This window comes from Psittacula echo (genome assembly GCF_963264785.1).
Source record: "Psittacula echo genome assembly, chromosome: 9".
NCBI classification, from domain to species: domain Eukaryota; kingdom Metazoa; phylum Chordata; class Aves; order Psittaciformes; family Psittacidae; genus Psittacula; species Psittacula echo.
This window is the reverse complement of record NC_137745.1, coordinates 19,882,372-19,896,734: the sequence shown is the minus strand read 5'-3', so window position 1 is coordinate 19,896,734 and position 14,363 is coordinate 19,882,372. Positions and strand designations below refer to the sequence as shown.

The following is a 14,363-nucleotide window of genomic DNA, read 5'->3' as shown; positions in this document are numbered from 1 at the left end:
CAAGAAGGTGCTTCAGCTCCAGTGCCTCCTGCCCATGGGGCTGGGGGGGTCCCTTCCCCATTGCTGCCCTGGGTTCTGCATGGCTGAGCCTCAATGTCTCAGGGCTGCTACCCAGGATCCTCCCTGAAATGCAGGAGATGCTCTGGAGGGCAGCCTGGTTCTTCCTCCTCTCTGACCCATTGCAGAGCTGAGGACCATAACAGCAGCACACAAGGACCAGCCCAGCAGCGGTAGCCAGAGCTGGGACTCCGGGTATGTTGGAGAAGACGATTTATCCCCCACCTGCCCTGTGGCACCTCCCAGCACAGCCCTGTGCCCAGTGCTGGGATCCTACCCCGCTAGTACAGCTAGCAGGATGCTCAGTGTGACAGTGCCAAAGGCTTTGCAAGACAGACACCATCCACATGAGACCTGGCGAGAGCAGGGAAGCCTGAGCTTCCTGCTGTTCCTTCACATTCAGTGCGATGGGCAGGATAAAGCACCACGGGGCGGGGCAGGGGAGCCCACAATAACCACAGCCATGTCCTCCTTGATCTCTGCCTCTGCAACACAGAAAACACAACGCCAGCAGCTGCGCCTTTAAAACTGTTTCTCTTCCAAACGCCCCAGAAAGTTGTTTAAGTTGCAAAGTATTACCTGGGGCTTTCGCATCAGGTTCCTAATTAGTTGAAACCATTTGCTTGGTCGGGAATCATTTCCAGGAGCTCCTAAACAGCTTTTAATATGAGCTCTAGGAACAGCCTCCAAAGGGAAAAGCATTTCTTTTTGAGCGGCGAGTTGAGCGCTGGGCTGCACCTGTGACCCCCCCCCCCCCCAGATTCCTTTCCACCACACAAAGAAATTAGGCAATTTTTAATAATTCCCATTCCCTTCCACCAGCGCAGGAGGCTCCCCAGGCTCAGCGTTGGAGCTGCTATTGCCCTGGGTGCCTGAACTGCAGGCAGGGGGGAATTTAGCTCTTAGCTAACAACCTTTTACCTACCCAAAAGGAGGAGTTTTCAATGCAGAGAGACAGTGACAGGATTCCCTTTATGGGTGGCTTACTTTTCTAGAAGATCTCACTTCTCTAGGTGCCATTTCAAGCAACATATTTAGAAACTCTTGGCAAAATACAAAATAATATATAATTGTGGATGTCTTTCCGAGATTGTGGGTGCACCAGCTCCCACTCACAGGGGGGAAGCAGCCACCTGAGGGCACAGCAATGCTGTGGCTATACTCCCTCTTTAAACTTTCATTTTGTGTCCCATTTCTCATCTAGGTTCTTACGTCTGGCCAGGATCACCTTTAAAATTGGGGGGATTTTAAATTGAAGTTAATTGGGTGAGACAGAGCAGCCACACTGATGCCACTTGCAGGCAGCAACCCCCTGTCATTGTCCCCGATGCTGGGAGTGATCATCCCTGAGCATATGCATAGGAGGCACAGGACAGGGAAAGGTGCTGACGTTATAACAGTCTTGCAATACCTAAAGGGGCCAACAAGAAACCTGGAGAGGGGCTTCGGACAAGGGCCTGTAGGGACAGGCCAAGGGGAATGGCTTTAACCTGCCAGAGGGGAGACTGAGATGAGCTCTTAGGCAGAAGCTCTTCCCTGTGAGGGTGCTGAGGCGCTGGCACAGGGTGCCCAGAGAAGCTGTGGCTGCCCCATCCCTGGCAGTGTTCAAGGCCAGGTTGGACAAAGGGGCTTGGAGCACCCTGCTCTAGTGGAAGGTGTCCCTGCCTGTGGCAGGGGTTGGCAATGGATGAGCTTTAAGGTCCCTTCCAACCCAAGCCAGTTGTGATTCTATGATGCCCTCTGTGCCCGGCCTGGGAGATGGAGCCATTTCCCAACTACAGCCAGACCAAGCTGAATTAGGGAGAGAAAGATAATGGGGTAAAATCAAAGATCTTCAGAAAAATTACTCTAGAAAATTCCTACAATTACAGATAATTCGGATGTGACAATACCTCGAATCTGCTGTTTCACCAGCGAACAGTCTGCGATGCACCAAACACCAAAGGAGGACGTAACCCACGTTAGCACATTATCTAGCTAGCATGCCTGAGAGGAGCCAAACAGGATGGCAGCAGCTGTCCCCAGGGGGTATTTTCTGCTCTTTGGTGCTGGTGTTTGCACAACAGGAAGGTATTTTAGAATGAAACACAGTCTGTACTGGGGCAGGTGAGCCTCGGGAGGCGCAGGAGCTCTCCCCATCCCAGCCCTTGGCACCCTCCTCCACATTGTGAGCTTCTCAAGGGACATTTCCTAAAAATTCCCTGTTTTCTCAGGGAACAATCACACGTTTGACGGAGTGTTTTATCCCTCAGGGCTTCTACATACTGCCTATACAATCAGACCCTACTCCAGCACAGTCACTTACGGGTAAAGCCAGAGCAGAGGCAGGGTGAGTGTGCAGGAAGGAAAAGCAGCCACCTGTCCCACAGAGCCACATTTTGGCCATGGGAGAGTGAGACACCCTGTCCCAAACACCACAGTAGACTTGTCACCACCATTTTGGCTGTCAGAAATAATGTGTAGCAAAGCCAGAGGTAAGAGGGGAGACTGCCCTGACCCCAAAAACAGACACTGGCTTGCAAGTCACCAAGTGCTTCAAGCTGCAGCAGCCCAAGTGCCAGCCAAGCCTTTCCACCTGCTCGCAGGGGTGGAAATGGGATAAAAATCAAAGATGAGAAACAGTGCAATCATTGTAGGATCAAGCATGAGCATCTACGTGAATGCCTTGGCTTATAATTACAATCACTTACATTAATAACTGCACCTCCTAGCTAATCCCTCCTACACTTCCAGTTATTGGAAAGGAGCTGCTTTACAGCCTTAGGTGAAAAATAAGACTATAGGAGCATTGAGCTTCATATGAAATCCTGTATAGGCATCACAGAAGCTGCAGCACGGCTTTCGGTCTGCCCAGTCGAGCAGCTGCTGCTAGGCACACTTTATAGCCAAAAAAAGAGAGATGCGTAGGAAAATGAAGCTGCATCAGTTTAAATGGCAGGGGCAGAGATGATGTTCTGCACTGAACAGCCTTGCTGAAAGCTGCGAAATGAGCGGGGAGTGGAAAATGCAGGGACGTGTCTTCCCTTCTCCTCCTGTGTGAATAAAACACAGGAGAGGGCAAGGTCCATAAGACCAAGAGACCTGGAAGCCAAGACAGCAGACATGCAAAGGCTTTGAGGCAGATTGGGGGGGTCTGTGTCAACGATTTGGTACCCAATTCCTCTGCACGCCAGCTGCAGGCCCCCAGGAGCCATCCCAAGGATTTCCATTGGAAAAGCAGAAAATAAGTGTAAATAAACAATAAAAATAACCCCGTTTCTAGCATCCGGGTGTTTACCGCATGGGCACCTCGAGAAATCAAACTGTCCCTGTGAAACGCTTCACCCTTGAGTGGTATCAAATATCAAGCAAAACGGTGTTTAATCATGTGTTTCCTGACCCGCGTCTGAAAAATCATTCAAAAGGAAGCTGTGAGGTGGCCATGCTAATAGGTCCACCATTGAGAATGAAAATCAGCCCGGACATTACAGGAATGAAATGTCACTCAAAACCTCCATCCAGGGACCTGCACAGGTTCTGAGCCTTGGTGTGCTTCAAAGAAAGAGCTTGCTTTCATTTTCTATTTCATGTTGGCATTTATTTTTGCTGCAGGCTGGTACCATCCACCATCCCCAGCTCAGCAGCCCAGCAGCCAGGCCAGGAGGAGGAGGCAGCCAGCCACTTCCCTTCAGTTTTCTGCTTTTAAACACGCTGTGAGGTTGTATTTTTATAAATGAGAGGCTGAAGTGCCCTGGCCCACACTGCTCGCTGCTGCCTGCATCACCCAGCAAGAGGATTGCTGTTTGCAGGGCACACTGCACCAGAGCTCTGTTGAGTCCCAGGCATGGTGGCAGAGCAGAACCCCAATTCCCCCAACAACATTAATTACACAAGGCTTCCCTTATGACTGGGGAGAAAGGGAGACCAGAGTTCACACTGAGATGCAGGGAGACTCAAAGAGAGGGATGACCGTGAGGGCTCCATCCTGCACCTCCTGGCAGTACCACCACCCTGGTGGGACCGGGCTGTGTCCCTTCAGCAAAGCCCCAAGGCCATTTAACAGGGAAAGAAAATGAACACCCTGCTGCTGACTCCTGAGCTTTCACATAGCACTACACTCATAAAGCCATCTCTCCGCATAGATTTTCTTCCTTTGCCCAGCGGCGCTTTCTCCAACACTCAATGTACTCAGGAGATGGGATCTTGTAGTGCTCACCTTGCATGGCTTGTCCTGACACACACATCGTCAGGAAAATAGGGCACGCCAGCACACAGCAAGGACTGGATGCTGAACTCGTGGTATGTGAAACATTATCAAACCAGAGTGAAACCCTGCAGTGATTGAGTTGAGATACCATAAAACTGCCTTTTGGGTCCTGCTGGCACTTGGAGAAGGACACAATCTTCACTAACATGCATGGGGCTGGTGAATGCTTGGGCTTGTGTCAGCAGCACAGCATCAACGTGCCTCCAGCATCAGGAGGCTGTGCTGCCAACATGGGTTTGTGCTGCCCATGGACTTTAACAACAACAGGTTTTATGTGGGAAGGAGGAAATTGACACAAGAGCCTGGCCTGAGCTATCAATGCTCATCCAGCTGGTAATCCCACCATCAGCATCACTGGGCTTCCTCCCCAGCATGGCCACACACTTCACCACTGGCAGCCCCTCTCCTCACTCTAATTTTGTTCCATGGACCTTTCCAGGTGCTAAAGAAAGGGGGGAGAGGGGAGGGACAGGAAGGGGAAGTAACAACTGGAAAATGCCAGTGTGTTCACCAGGAGAAACAATGGTGCTTTAGGAGGTGGATCAACACCAACAAAATCAGTCTGAGATGCTCCCATCACAGCTGGAAAACTGAGCATCTCCACTGCAGCCTCCTCCTCAACCCACTCAGAAATCCACTGTTACAAAGCCAATTAAACGCTCGATTAAGTGTTCCAACGTGTTCCCAAATAAAGTACTAACACGGTACAGCATAAAAAAAATAAAAGGAAAGAAGAAAGATCCAGGTTGTGTAATGGCCTGCGAGGAGCACACCAGGATAATCTGTGCTGGCTCCCAAGGGGAGCTGAACAGCCAAACCCCCTCACCACCTCCAACAGAAAGAGCTGTTTCTCTCTGCTCACATCTTCAGAGCAAGACTCTGATGTACATGGTCACACCAGCCTTGCTGTCTGCTGCAGGTACCTGCCTGGTGATCATGCACCTCCACCAACAGTCCCCACGGTGCTGCTCACAGCATGCTGCTCCAAAGATCCCTTCCAACATGACCCCCTTCAAACTTCTTGTCTTTGTAAAAGCAGCATGTGCCGTGTGCAGATGTTCTCCATCTCCTCCAGCCCCTGCTCGTGACACAGGAGCCCAGCCTGGACTCAAGGGTCAGTGCTACTGTGTCCTACCAGTCCCCAACAAGCCATCCCACCAAGCTGTCACAGACAAGACCTAAGCAACACTACCCCTTAAAGTAGAAACAGTCTGCAATTCTATGCAGCATACTTGTAGGCCTCTGAGCATCCCCAGCCCACTCTGATCTCACCACCATCTCTCCCAGGGCAGAGATGGCAATAACCTACTCACGTTGGGTACCAGTCCCTGTGCTGGGGACTACTCCTGAGCTTCTTTAGCCACTAATTGTTCAATACAAGATGCAGCATGAGCAAGAATGAGGGTCCAGGCAGTACCCATTCTGCTGAGAGCCCCCATGCTCCCCTCTAACATCACACTCCCCTTCCCTTCTTTCCTCCAGCATCTCCTGCTCTTACTGCAGCTGGCACATGTTTAGGAGGAGGCCAAGGAACCTCTCACTTTTCTCCCATGCCATGCACCTGAACAAGGTGTCCACTGAGATGTGCATCATCTTCATGCGAGTGGGGCTCATCTGATTGAGTTTCAACAAAGACATCTCTGTGGTTGGTCTTGAGGCGGATGTTGGTGACACTGCCCAAATCAGCAGTGAGGCACAGGGGCTCCTCAAGGCATGGGAGGCTCTGCCAGGTCTGGCTTGAAGAGCAGAGGCAGAAGATCCTGTGCTAGATAGAACCAGGTACACCTGAATTTTGTGAATGAACTGGGTTTTTTTTTGCTCTCCAGCATTTATATATAGAAATCCTTCTGACATCCATGAAACACTCTGGCAGCTTTAGCTCACCCTGCTTCCTCCCTGTACTTCTACTTTGCCTATTTTTGCTGCCTTCAACCTTTCATGTGCACAACAGTAACTCTTTTCAAAGCTTCTCAAGGTCAAGAAAGTCCCCAACAAGGAGTGTTAGGGAAGTTATTGATCTTCTCTCAAGTCTTTCCCAGGGCAGCTCCAAGCTGTGAAACCTCAGTCAGGAGATGGGAAGTTACTCAAGCCATTCCTTCCCTTGGTGGATTTCAATATTCACAGCACTCGACTTGTGAGAGTATCAAATCCTCTCGCAGTGATAGTCCTGTACATCTGTCTCCATGTCCCTGCTGCAAGGTCACAGTCCCCTCCATCCACTCGAGGATGGCTCGAGCGAGTTTCTGAAGGATAACTCTGTGCCACTGAAGTTCATGGACAGAGTACCATCACCACTTAGAAGCAGATCTGCAACACCCACCAAAATAAGCGTCTGTTGGGAAAAGCAATCAAAGCTTAGCAGAGGACAGAAGCTGGCATGAAGACCTATCCATGTTATATGGGCAAAAAGCATTTCCCTAAACTATTCCTTGGCACTTTCTAGGAAACACCACCATCAATACTGTACAGATGAAGTTTCACCATCGATTAAAGCAGAACTAAATCCATGCTGCTGCCTAACAGGGTAATACCAGTCACCCTTCGAGTTCCCAGCCTGGAACTGTGGCAGGCACCGGCAGAGCCTCCCTCCTCTGCTCAGCAGGGCCAGAGCAGCCCTTGCTCCCCCAGGGCTTGCAGGCGCCTCCTTATGCCCATCTTCTCCATCACTACCTTCTGCAGGAGCAACGGGGGGGTGGCTTGCCACTAATGGCAGCGAGTGATGCTGCTACAATTCATGGTGAGATGTTGAGTCTTGCAGGGTTGCCCACAGCATCCTCTTGGAGAATGCTGGCCTGTGAGCAGCAAGGTGGTGGCTCCAAGAGCTAGCACAGCAGCTGCCTGCATGCTTAGGGGCTGTCAAAAAGGACATCTGTGATGGAGATCCAGGTATCACATCTGCCCTGGTACCCACCTGACCTCCAGCACCATGGGCTGGTCCACAGCAGCAACACTGACACCTCAAGACCCAAAGAGCTTCCTGTTCTAAGCCCAAATCTTTGCACTGCCTGCTCCATGGGGAGCACTCTGGCTTTGCTCTTGACATACCCGCAGGCCTTCCTGACAAGACACTTCAGAAGAACACCTTGGCACTGCTGGCCCAGGAGCACAGCAATACAACAGGCAGTGGCTCCAAGTCCTACAGCACAGCAAATATCCTCTGGAAAACCAGGCTGGCATGAGGAAAGCATCATTCACTTCACTTCAAATATATCTTCATTTAGAAGCAATGAAGGCAGAAATCCCTCACCCCGTGAGGCCACTGTCACCCCTCTGAATATATAGCTTGAGTTTATGAACCATTGAAAACAATCTGCAAGTGCAAGCAGTGGCTCCTCCGAAGCATTAATCAGCAGGGTTCACGTAGGGCTGACGTTTGTCTGTTAATGCAATTGCATCTAAGGGAGGAAAAGAATCCGGAGCTCTGGGGTTTTCTTCTGATTAAAGAAAGGAACAGTGGTTCTTCAGATAATTGTCTAAGTGGCCAGAAGCTGAGAGCAGGCTCAGCAAGGCGAAGCCCAGCATTTGGAGTAGTCCTAGAACCTCCAAAGCACAACCAGCAGAAAAGAGTCTGCAGCAGGCACAGAGGCAACATCTAACGGGGTTCTGCAGTAAAACCAGCAGCGGGGTTCCGGGGGGCTGTGACAAGCGCAGAAGCATGGATGGGACACACATGGATGCTGTGCATCACCCATGTGATGGGACTCCATCCTCAACTCAGACCAGTGTGCCGGGTTCCACATTACCACTGACACCCAGCCCCACAGCCCCTGTGGTGACAGAGAGGAGCTGGTGGGAGCCTGGCATTGCCCAGCCCAGCAGCAGGAGGTGGCTTAATTACAGCAGCAGAGCAAACCCCTGAGTCCCAGTGAGCTGTTAATTACCAACCTGTAATGAGATCTGAGGGCTCACGCCAGCGAGTCGGCTTCATCTCACGCTGTCATCCACAGCACTCTCGGTTTGACTTGACTTCATGTGACTGACCTGAATATTCATTCCCCTGAGGCTAGGGGTTTTTTAAAAATCATGATTTCTGCACAAAAGATGAGGAGAAACCCAGGAACTGCTGCATTCTGTGCCCACACCTCTGCCTACCTCTTCCTTCTGCAGGAGACTTTGGGGTCTAACACTCTGCCGACCATTCAGAGCAGCACCTCACTTCTCCTGTTCCCAAAGGGGTCCCAGCCACCTCAGTGTCTGGCAGAGCCCTGGGGACCCTGCCAAGCTGTCATCGCAGGACACCCAATTTTAGGGACAACATCCTCAAAGGGGTGATTTACAACAGCTGCTCCCTGCTACACCATGGGTTGCAGAGAGTGTCCATTGATACCATTAGGCCCTCTGGGCCCCGGTAAGAATAGCAGGACCTGGATTTTTATGGAAAAATGATGACTGCAAACTTTAAGTGCCTGTCCCTGCTTGTCACTCACCCACCCCATCACCACGTGCATGCATGTGGCTCTTTGGGAAGGGTTTCACATGTGGAGCATCACACAGAGGAAGAACACGGGGCTCTCTGGGGTGGCGAGCTGCAGGATCCCCAACACGGGCACTGCTCCAGAGGGCAGGAGGCAGGTTGTTCTTGAGGCACCTATATCCTGCTCTTACCCCTGGAAGAAGGCAACGGGACTACCCAGGAGCCGTGCGTGGCCCCAGACGCCAGACCAGGGCTGGGATTTCCACCCTGGGACAGCGCTGAGCTGCAGACACTCTCTTAACCTGGCTAATCCTCTTTGGCTGGCAGCTACCCGCTAATTATATTCCAGTGAGAGCAGGGACCCTCTGGAAGGGGGCAGGGAGGCACAGCACGCCGGAGATCCAACACGGACGCGTGGCTGCCATTCCCTCCTGCAGCAAGGCAGGAGCCCAGTGCTGCTCTCTGCTTGCTTTTTTTCTCTTCTCTGTGCTGACACCAGAATAATTTTGGCACAAAACCTTTCCTCAGCCTCCCTGCTCTACCCCATCCTCCGGCAGCGACACCCTGCTCTGCACAAAGGCTCATCTCATGGAGGATTTTTCCATCTAATTGAACTCCCTTTCTTACAGGCGAGCTCCTTTTTCATTGCGGCGTGCAGGAGCTGCCACGGTTGCTCCTGCAAGTAGGGCAGGCTCAGCCCCATCGTCAGCGTCAGCATCTCAAACCTGAGCAGTGCAACATCATACCCTGAGGAGCTGTTCTGCTCAGGGCCCAATTTTGCCCAGCAGGAGGACTTGGAGCGTGATGGAAAGAGAAGCCCAGAGCTTTCCAGAATGTATTTGATACTGTGATTCACAACAAATCCACCTGAATGGGCTGGTTTGTACCTGGCTGCACGTATGAGGGGACCAGTGGAAGGGGAATATGTCCCACAGAAGACTCAAGCCAGTGCTGCTCCTGCATCTTGTTGACTTGTGATACCACAATCCAGGATATCATATGCATATAATATATATGCATGTAATAAGGAACCTAACAGCATTGACTGGTGAGAGCAGATAGGGAGATGGGGCAGCACGCCTATGACAACACAAGTGTTATTAAAGGATGCTTTTGTAATGCATAGGGAAAGCAAGAAAAGAAATGCAGTTTTAGGATGTGGATATGGTGTGGAGAGTACCACAAATCAGTAAGATGACCCTTCTGAGGGGAAAGGCTACTGTTGGAGGCCATGGCTTGGCAGCCAGGGATCAGCAGCGTTCTTCAACAAAGCTTGTCACTACTCCTGTTTCAGGGTAGTTAATTAGGCAAAGGGGCATCCTGCCATGCTTATTTAGCAACACAACATGCATAGTGCATTTGTTCCTTAACACAAAACCCCTGGAGTCAATTGGGGTCAATCAGGGTTACCAGGAGAGCATCGTGCAAGCGTATGGCAATCACACTGCAAGCCAGCTCCTGCCAGGTCACTTGCTCCTGCAGCAGACTCTGCCATAAACAGGCTGATTTTTTACATCCCCACCAAAACAGCCCAGTGCTCAGTCTTCCTGCAGCAGAAACCTCTTTCCTGACAGAATGTCACCAGGATAAGGCTGTAGGGAATTTGGGAGAGCCCCAAAGCGCCAGCTCTGACTTGGGAACGGCTCATGGTGCTGTTTCCAGGAGCCAGCTCCTGGAGGAGGTGTGATGAGGTGGGAGGAAGCTCCAGGCACCTGTACTCCTGCTAATTCACATAAACAACTTATTTAAAGCTGGGTAAAGTGTATCATGGCGAACAAGCAAAAGAAGTGGAAGTCAGGCACACGTTTGGCTTCCGCTCTCTGCGAGTCATCCACAGCTTCCAGAGCCATGGGAAGCCCACGCACTTCTCCTGCCAAAATGCCATGCTTGTACCCGAGCTCTTCAAGTGCTCCAGGCTCCCAGTCCTCACCAGCATCTTCTGACCATGGCCACCAAGACCCAGAGCCAAAGGAAAGACAGCCTTGCTGGTGGATCTTGTGACAGGTCTCGACTTGGAGGCATTCCCCAGATGCTCACAGGAGGGATGCTCCTGGAGCAACCTTCCCCTAGACTGGACTACATGAGCACTCAGCCCATGGCAGTGCAAAGACAACGAGGGAAGTGTAAATCACCCTTTTCTTTTGGTGGCTCAGCACCTATGCAATGCAGTCAGTGGCTTCACAGAAAATCAGTACTTTGAGTTACTTTCTTCTCTTTTGCTGGGTTTGAGTGTGCTTGGCTGAATGAAGGGCTCAGGAGGAGGCAGCTCCTTGGATACTTCCCCACGCGGCTGCAGAGGGTGGGAGGGGACGACAAGGACCTAAAGCCTCCGACTCCATCTTTAGATCAGGAGTGGGATGGGGATGAAAATATCACGGGCTAAAAATAATACATCTTTCCAGGGAAATCAGGAGTTTTAGGGGGCTGCAGATCAGAGCAAAAGCTTTCCCCACTTTCTGCATTTCATTCTCCATTTTCTTCTCTCCCATTTCATAACAACAATTGCCAGACAGCAATACTTCCCATCCCCCCTGCTGCTGAGAGTGGCCATGGGGTCTGACTGGTTGCCCCTCCTGATGTTGACCATGTGTCCAGCTAGTCAGGACCTGTCACATCCCACTGGTCACCCATCTGCAAGGCAGAAACACACACAGCCATGCAGCAGGAGGTCTACTTCCAGCAGCGTGCAACATCCTAACGCAGCCTCACCTCCACCAACAGGCTCATACATCTCATGGGGTCTCTTTAAGCAGGCAGCTCCTCCATACCTCCCTATCCCCTTCCCAAAGATCAGCTTTGGCCTCATGCTCCCTCCAAGATTCACCTCATCCACTTGTGGGGACTATTCCTCAACAGCCACAATGAATCTGGAACGCAGCACATGTTAACTAGGATTAATGGGTGTCAGGATGCTCTTCACCTTCAGCACTATGCCTGATGCCACCAGGGAGATGGAGTCACTGGAGTAGCAGAGCTGCCAGCGCGTCTTCTGGCTCCCATCATACTACTGGGGTCATTCAGCCCCCCAGTAAGTACCAGTTTCAGTCTGAGTGATGCTTCCCACCGAGCTGTGACAACCTGCACTAATACAGGGAGAGTGGTCTCCCTCAGCACCAGTTCATTAGTGCCTCCCTGTCCAGAAAGCTCCCCATATGCGTACAAAAATGTGATGGTGGTCTCTGAGGGTCGTTTACTTCTTCCAACAATCTTCATCACTTCTGGCAGCCTTTAAAGCACGCAGTAGACGTTTATACCAGCTTAATTGGTTCGTTAACACCACAGACACAGCAATCCTCCTGTCCTTCTACTTATCAGTTAGCTTAGCTGCAGCCCATTCTGGACACCTGCCATTCCCAGATACTCCTTATCCTTGCGTCCTGTTCTTCTAGCCTGTTTTACTTACACTCATTTTGCACTAAGGTCATAAGGGCCTAACACTACATCAACTTCAACAGTTTATCTTGCACAAGAATTCTCAATATGTTCTCTAGCTGTACTCTACCTTTTTTTTTTTCTGTGCATCATGCACCTCAGTAATTTTCCATTGCTACTGTAACAAGGCCAGCAAAATTAACATTACTTAAAACTGATTCTAAAGGTCTATATATTCCATTTAGTAATTTTGTGGCCCCCCCCCCTTGTTTCACTCCCAAGATGGTTACATGATTTTGCAATGAAGTTCACATATGCAGCTCACTGACGACACTGTGACAAAGCCTCGACTGCTTGCAGTGACGATGCAATTCTATTTGCAGAACACACACCCTTTTAGCCCTGTTTTACTGCAAGACTCCATCCTTCCTCCAAAACCGAGGCCACCATGGCCCAATGCCCTCTCCCTCCCTGGGACTCACACCATTTGAACCAGAGGTGAAGACTTTGCCCAGGCTCCAATGGCACATACCAAGGGTGCTGCTTGTCTCACCCACAGCTCATGCTCTTCCTGCACCTAACAGGCCCAGGCCCAAATCTCCTCATTAGTTTTCACACAACTTCCAAGGGCAGCTGACAGTCAAGGTCCTAATTCATAAAGCAATTAATGGATCAAGCCTCACTACTTCAAAGAGCGAGTTCTGGTATTTGTATGAATCTTGGGGCTTGGGACAAGCTCATGTGAACTGCAGGCAAAAAGAGGATCAGAACACAGAGCAATTTTCTCAGAAGATCAAGCAAACCTAAAGCCCAACTGTGTTCACAGATCTCACAATGTCTGCCCTTCCTCAGAAAGTTTTTAAGAATATTCACAGCTCAAGTGTTGCTTTTCTTCCTCAACTCTTAAGAAAGTAAATCCTCTAAACCAACACACCCATTCCGAGCCGGACAGTGATGCTGTGTAAAGGGAAACAAAATCCAAGGCACTGCAAAGCCCAGGTGAGACCTTGCTGTGGTTCTTCACTCCGTGTGAAGGCACATGGATATCGCAGTGACGAGCAGCAGCAAGGAACCCTAAGATGGACATATGTGCAAGGGTGAGTTTGCCACAGGTGCCTGAAGGCATTTGCTCAAGAGTGGAGGGAGCCAAGACAGAGCCCAACCTTCCAAATCTGAAATTTAATCCCCATTGTTAGCTAGTGACCCCGGGGAGAGGTCACCTTCCTGCGGTACCTGCAGAGAGCACCACGATACTGGGTACAACCCAACCCCAAATTAATTCCCTAATTAAACAGGCAGGTTCCAAGGGGAGCACATTAAAGCTATTTCACCAATCCATGAGCTTTCTGAAGCCTGGAAACACATCCTTGCCCAGGGGCACATCGACATGGGCTTCAGCCCTACCCAAGTGACTAAACACCTGGACACCTTCATTTCTCACTCTTCCTTCCTCAGGAAGGAAGCAATAGTAGGAGCAGCAAGCAGAGTGTTTCTGATGAAAACATCATTATGTACAAGGGGTGGCCATCTGATGGGTTTGTATCTCCACACACAGAGCGGCTCTCCTTCACCATGAACATGACCATGAATAGCAGCAGCTTCAGGAGGAGGAGAAAATTACCAGCTGTAATTGAAACTGCAGGAAGGAGCTAGGGACAGAAAATGTAATTATCCACCATGGACTGGAGCCAAGATTAGCAATACTACTTCTGGTCATTTAAAGTTCCCATTAACTTTTCCATGTGCTGATGATAACGGGTTTGTGTCTTACTGGCTGTGAGATGCAGCACTTCCAGAAGAAAGCCCCAGGCCTCCTCTCGTAAGGGTCTTGAACCACCTGTAGAGGAGGGGGTGAGGGTCTAGACTTTAACAGAAGCCTTCTCCAAGGGTCTGGAAGATCTTCCTCCCTAAGTACCAAGGTGGAAGGGGTGGGAGGATGCTCCAGCTGAGCCCCAGTTGCACTGCTCTCCAGGCACTGGTGGCCAGTTGGCTATGGTGCTATTTTGGTGCTTGGGAAGATCATCTGGGTGGGCATCACAATTCAGAGACCTCGCTGACTATGGTTGGCGAGACCGGGTGGACCTTGGACCACCTCAACCTCCCATCTCCTCTCCTTGCACTCCATCACAGCAGACTGCAAGATCCCCAGCCATTTCACATCCAAACAACATTATGGACATCTCCACATGCATCCTCTGCTCAGCCCATTCCCTTGCACCCTGCACAATGGAGGAGGGCAACAAACTCCAGTGGGCTATTGTGCCTGCAGCTGAT

General features: G+C 50.7%; 1 protein-coding gene across 1 annotated transcript in view; it reads right to left on the bottom strand.

The window, feature by feature from the left end:
* BSN (bassoon presynaptic cytomatrix protein) overlaps positions 1–14,363 on the bottom strand; it is a gene marked incomplete at both ends in the record, with an annotated part of 93,086 nt that overhangs the window by 27,715 nt on the left and 51,008 nt on the right. The window lies entirely within an intron of this gene.